Source organism: Panthera onca, chromosome D2 (assembly GCF_046562875.1).
Source record: "Panthera onca isolate mPanOnc1 chromosome D2, mPanOnc1 haplotype 2, whole genome shotgun sequence".
Lineage (NCBI taxonomy): Eukaryota > Metazoa > Chordata > Mammalia > Carnivora > Felidae > Panthera > Panthera onca.
Window position 1 is genome coordinate 56,721,396 of NC_138349.1, and position 6,089 is coordinate 56,727,484.

Sequence of the window (6,089 nt, forward strand, 5' to 3'; positions counted from 1 at the left end):
ATGGGTTCGAACCCTGTGTCGGGCTCTGTGCTGACAGCTCAGAGCCTGGAGCCTGTTTCAGATTCTGTGTCTCCCTCTCTCTCTGCCCCTCCCCTGTTCGTGCTTTGTCTCTCTCTCAAAGATAAATAAACATAAATTTTTTTTTTAAGTACTACCATCCAATACCATAAAATTGTTAGATGTCATACCTCTATTGGCTCATTTTATCTTTCCTTCTAAATCTAATTTAATGGGTGGCTCAGTCATTTGAGCCGCCAACTCTTGATTTCGGCTCAGGTTACGATCCCAGGGTCATGGGATCGAGTCCTGCATTCTGGTTCTACACTAAGCATGGAGCTTGCTTAAGATTCTCTCCCTCTCCTGCTGCCCCTACTCCACTCGTGCTCTCTAAAATTAAAAAACAAAAAAAGATAGAAATGATAAACTGTTGGTTTAGTTCTCTTTGACCTGAACCCTGGCAGGGCAGGTGGGGACTCAGCCTCGAAAGAGAATTTATGTGACGACAGTCTGGTCAAGCATCCTTCTGCCTGCCTTGGACCCTTTCCCCCTCTCCTCCAATCCTCCTGCAATGTCTGTGAAGCTTGGTCCTCCACCCCCCCCCCGCCCCCCCCACCCCGTTCCAGCCTAAAACGCTGTTCTCCCTTTAAAAACTGTTGTAACATTTTATTGTGGCTTTTATTACACATTATCAACCACTTGTATCTTAATTGTATTTAGTTATGCAAGTAATATAGAAATCGATTCAAATTGTAAAATTTCAAACGTTGTAACAATGGTTACAGATGGGTATGAATAATTGTATGACTAATCTCTTCCTTGACAATTCCTCCAGTTCTCGTCTCTTCCAGTGGGTGTCTTTACAGCCCTATCTGTTTTTGTATGTATTTTTACTTATGGGAATGTATAGTATTATTATTTTTTTAATAGTCCCATACAGTACGTATTGTTCTGTAATTGCCTTTTTCTTTAATAATATGGTTTGGTGACCTTTCCGTCTCAGCATATATAGACTTACTTCGTTCTTTTGAACTGTTGCCTAATTATCCAGAAGTAAATGTGCCATTATTTAGCCATTCCCTATGATGGCCATTAGGTTGCTTTTACTTTCAAAACTACCAAAACTCTGCACCCTTGTGCCCGCTTCTCTAGGATATATACGAAGAAATGGAATGGTTGGGGTCATAGAATGGGCACATTATTAATTTTAACAGTGCCAAACTGCCCTTCAAATTGGCCGTTTCAATTTACACGCCTGTTAGCAGTGCGAGAAAGCCCCCGGTTTCCCACTCAGCTTGCCAAGATTAATTACTTTTTACCTGCACATTTTATCTCCTAGGCTTAGGATGTAAGCTCTCTGAGAGCAGGGCCCATGACTACCCCATATTTGCATTTCTTTCTGCATGCAAAGGTGTTTAATAATTGGTGCCCAATAAATGTTTGTTCAATGATCTCCCACCATAAGTTCTTTGCTCATCTCTGCGCAAAAAAAGCATTTACCGAGGGTGCATCTTTGAGGCTGTTTCTTTTTATTTTTTTTAAGTTAAAAAATATTTTTAAGGTTTTATTTACTTATTTTTGAGAGAGACAGAGTGTGAGGGAGGGGAGGGGAGGGTGGGAGAGAGAGAGAGAGAGAGAGAGAGAATCCCAAGCAGACTCCATGCTGTTAGCACAGAGCCCAATGTGGGGCTCGAACCCACGAAACTGTGAGATCATGACCTGAGCCGAAACTAAGGGTCAGACACTTGACTGACTGAGCTACCCAGGCATGCTTGAGGCTATTTAAGAATGAAAAACATTTTTAAAAAAGTTGCTCATGGGGTGGGTGCCTGGGTGGTTCAGTGGGTTAAGCATCAGACTCTTCATTTTGGCTCAGGTCATGATCTCACGGTTTGTGAGATTGAGTCCAGCCTCCTGCTCTTGGCTGACATCAGGGAGCCTGCTTGGGATTCTCTCTTTCTCTCTCTCTCTCTCTCTCTCTCTCTCTCTCTCTCACAAAAAAAAAAAAAAAAAAAAAAAAAGTTGGCTGAATTTTTGCTCTCTCTCTCAAAAAAAAAAAAAAAAAAAAAGTCGGTTGAATTTTTGCACACCCTTCCCCCTAGCCAAGTTACAGATATCTTCCATTTAAAGTTGCCTGCGGAAAACAGGACTCCCTCCTGCTCTGCTTGGCAGGAGGCAGTGAAAACAGACCTGGCTGTCTCAGACAATAGCTGGTAGGGTGTCTCACCCACTGGGAAAAGCTACAGAATCCCTGGGAACTAGACAGAAGATGGGATGGGGAGAGAGTAAGGTCAGACTCTTTGGAACATTCTGGATCCAAGGAGCTAAATTCTTTGACAGAGTTTTGAAAGAGAGGAAACCATTAATAATGTCCAAAGCACGTCAATAAATGGATCCAGGCGAGGAAGAAATTGACAGGCTAGCAGAACTGGAGTGCAGAGGTGGGCATATATACATTTTTAAATTTGGATACAGGAAAGGGAGGTTTTAAAGGTGTGAATTACTCGATCCATGATAAACTTTTCCTCCAGGCAGAGCCTATTTTTATTTACATGATAATCTCGGCTACAGCGATTCTAAAAACCATGAGCGTGTTTCCAAATCTTGGCGTTCTCAACACTCATTTGGAAAAAAAAAAAAAAAAAAAAAAAGGAGTTTTCCAAAGGAGTAAGTGATAACGTTCAGTTAAATATGAACGAACTGAGAATTCTGTGTCGCTTAGTTTGTTTCCACAAAGGAACTGGTCCTAAATAAGAAACAACACAAACGGAGGCGCATTTCGCTCTTGATAACGTTTCTGTTTCTCTCACCCATTAACAACTGCGCAGCCCAGGGAGGGGACAGTCGGATTTCGACACAAACACAAATGAGGAAAGTGAGGAAACCAATCTGCTAGGGGGTGCTGACCACCTCCAGGAGAACAGGCCCCTGAGGCCCGGGGATCTAGGCCCGGGCCCCGGGTGGACTGCCCCCTGGCCGAGTAGAGGCTGGAGCGGCACCGCTGTTCACCGGCGTCGCGGGAATGCGGGGACCACCTTTACTGTCCGGGCCTCACCGCCCCAGACACACAGGGACCTGCGCTTTGGTTCCTCGGCCCGCTGCTTCTGGCCTCCTTCACCTCTTCGCCCGTCGTGGGACGGTTGCCATTAAACCCCGGCAGTGACCGGGCCGAAATCACGCCCGCGGTGGCTCCGGAGCGATCGGCGACAGGAAACTCCTGGAGAGGCAGGCTCATTTGGCCCTTTGGGGGCTCAATGCCCTTTGGCCATTGTTGGGAGGAACAAAGAGGGCAGGAGCGGAGGGCGCCCCCACGAGGAAAGGCGGGGAAGGACACCCACGGGCGCGATTTAGGCGGCGGGCGAAGCTGGCACCGGGGTGCTCGGAGGCGCGGGCTGCGAGCCGCGGAGGTAGGGCCGGTCCCTCCCGCCGCGCCCCGCACGCGCTTTGCGCGCCGTCTGGCGCCCGCCGCAGCCCTTTCCTTCGTCGCGGCCGCTTTACTTTTGTCCCTTTTTTCCTTTTTATTACCATTATTATTATATATATTTTTTTTCCCGCGCAAAGCGGGAAGCCGGGACTGCCCAAGCGGGCGGCGGAGGGGCCGCCATTTCCCGGGGACAGCGCAGCGCGCGGCGGCACCGGGCGCCCCGGAAAGGGAACCGGAGGGGAGTGCCCGGCCCCGAGCCCTCCTCCGCGCCGGCCGGGGGCTCGCGGCGCTCGTGGCGCCCGGCGACCGCGCGGCAGCCCCCGGCCTCGCCCCCGCCGCCCGCGTCCCCGGCCTGACCTTCGGCGGCGCGGCCCGCCCCCGGCCCCCGGCCCCTTCCCTCCGCTCCGCGCCCCCGCGCCCCTTCCATTGTCAGCCCGGAGCGGTCGGCGCCCAGCCCCGCACCCTCGGAGGCCCCCCGAGCGGCCCACCGCCCCGGAGCGGTCCCCTCGGCGGCCGGGCGCCTCCCTCCTCCGCTCCGGCGCCCCGAACTCCGCATCCCGGGAGCCCGCCGCTCCCTCCCTGGCCGGCCTCGCCGCGGCCCGCCGCCGGACCCCGCATCCCGCCGCCTCCTCCCTCCTCGCCCAGGATGCCCCCGCTCCTCGCCGGCCGCTGCAATTTTACCGCTTCTTTAGCACCCCCCCCCCCACCCCCCGCCTTTATTTCCCGAGGAAGCAAGTTGGGCAGCTTGATTTATGAATTCTTCTCTCTTTCTTTTGCGGGGAGGGTCGGCTATCGGGGTGCGCCGGCAGGGGCCGGGCGGCGGGAGAGGCAGGGGTTCTCTCCGGCCCCTGCACTGCCCCCGCGGCGCGTTTTGTTTCCAGACCCCGGAGCCCCCTGAACAATAATGCCATCGCCATGGCGGGCTCACCTGGTGCTGCGCCGCCTGCTCCGGGCGCCCGGTGCCCTCGGCGCGCCGCTCCCGGGGCGCAGGTTCGGCCCGCGCGGCGCCGGTGCCGGGCAGGACTCTTTGCCTTTCTTTGGGTTCTATCGGTGCTTGTCAATGGCGGCAAGCGGCAGTTCTACGGGCCGCGGATAGTAGCGGGGGGAGGAGGAGGAGGGAGAAGGGATTGCTCCTTCTCCACATAACCACCTCTAGGAGGAGTCGCTCAGCCTCATCCCCCGCCAGCCCAGGCTCCGCGACGGGTCCGGGGCTTTCGGTGGGGCTTGATGAGCTATTGTCCTTCAGGAGCATTAATGATGAAACCGCGCGGCCTCCGCGTCGCCCGCGGATCTGCTGCATGCGCTGAGGGCCACTTGCTACGATGAGGCTTTCCCCAGGGCTGGGGACCGAAGCACTACGGTCACGATCCGGAGTCTCCCGTTTGCGGAATCCACCTTTGGTGGAAGAAGGCGGCGTGGGCGTTCATCGGGCAGTTCTGGGGAGAGTCTTGGAAGGTGAAAGCCGAAAATGCCACCTTCCATGCTCTCTCCTGTCCTCAGATAATGACAAATACTGTACATTAACGTTCGTGTGTACCACTGGGGCTGTAGCAGAGGGTAGCCACAGCCACAAGAACCGAGAACGTGTATCCATGCCTGTTGGCTTTTTATAAATTAAGACCAATTTAGATTCCAGCGTTGCATAATATTTGGAGTAGCAGATGTATGTTTTGGAGGGTAGGACTGTGTGCCTGGACATCCTTTTTAATTCGGTTGCTTGGTAGTGTGTTAATTTGTAATATCCCAGCAGCTATTGATTAGCACGAGGCTATTGTCTTAAGGACCAAATGTCATTAGTTTCTAGAAAATGCATTTTTATGGGGATGGGGTGGACAATATTAGTGTGATAATGGATTAGTAGTTGCTCTGTTCTACTGGAAGCCAGGGCTGTCCTTTGTAACTGGAGACGTTGGTCAGGACTCCATGGTTGGGGGTGAATCAAAGCCATGTGTTTATTTCATGGGGAAATGTTCACTTGCTAGGGGCCATCCATGCTTTCTCTGATTTCTCCCTGATGAGGCAAAGGGTTGTGAGAGGCAAAATTTTGACCTCTTCAAAAAAGAGAACCCCAGTTCTCCAGCAGTGGTCAAATGGACGCTTTTCAAAGCCATTCCCATTTGTTAATACTGTGTATATCTGCCCCCGTAAACCTGTAAATGTTTAGGCAACGGGAAACATTAGTGTGACTGAGAGCCTCCAATTGCCTGAATGGGAAAGAACCCAAAGCAAGAATCCACTGCTCTCTGGATTTATACTAGTCAGTTGAGGCTGTTGATGGAATTAGTAGATAGCGTTTTAGACTATCTGCATTTTAAACAAGTGTTTTGCTGAGAAATCTGCGACTTCCCAGAAGATCAGGCATGTGTCATAAAGGCATAAACAAATCTCCGTTTGTTTAAATCTCATATGGTTTCTCAAACTCTTCTGGAAACAATGGTCTCAGTTTATTGGGGGCTTCCTTACTCTTCTTTTTACCCCGTTTACCCTCTCTATGTAGGATTTTACTGTTCTTTGTCTTTGAAGGTACTCTCCAGGTCAGAAATTTAGTCAGGATAATGTCCGCGTTTCCCAGGACATATATTCAAAGGGTTTCAAATGATCCCTTGGGGCATCTCAAGTGGTTTCGATTTCCCTGTTCTAGAGGAAGTGCCTATATCCCTTCTTCTAT

At 51.3% G+C, this 6,089-nt stretch overlaps 1 protein-coding gene across 1 annotated transcript in view; it reads right to left on the bottom strand.

Moving 5' to 3' along the window:
• Positions 1 to 5,005, bottom strand: part of MACROH2A2 (macroH2A.2 histone) — a 58,211-nt gene extending 53,206 nt beyond the window's left edge. Inside the window, exon 1 of the mRNA XM_060642544.3 lies at positions 4,350 to 5,005. The gene's annotated coding sequence lies outside the window, so the exon portion shown is untranslated. The remainder of the gene's footprint in view (positions 1 to 4,349) is intronic.
• Positions 5,006 to 6,089: the final 1,084 nt, after the last annotated feature.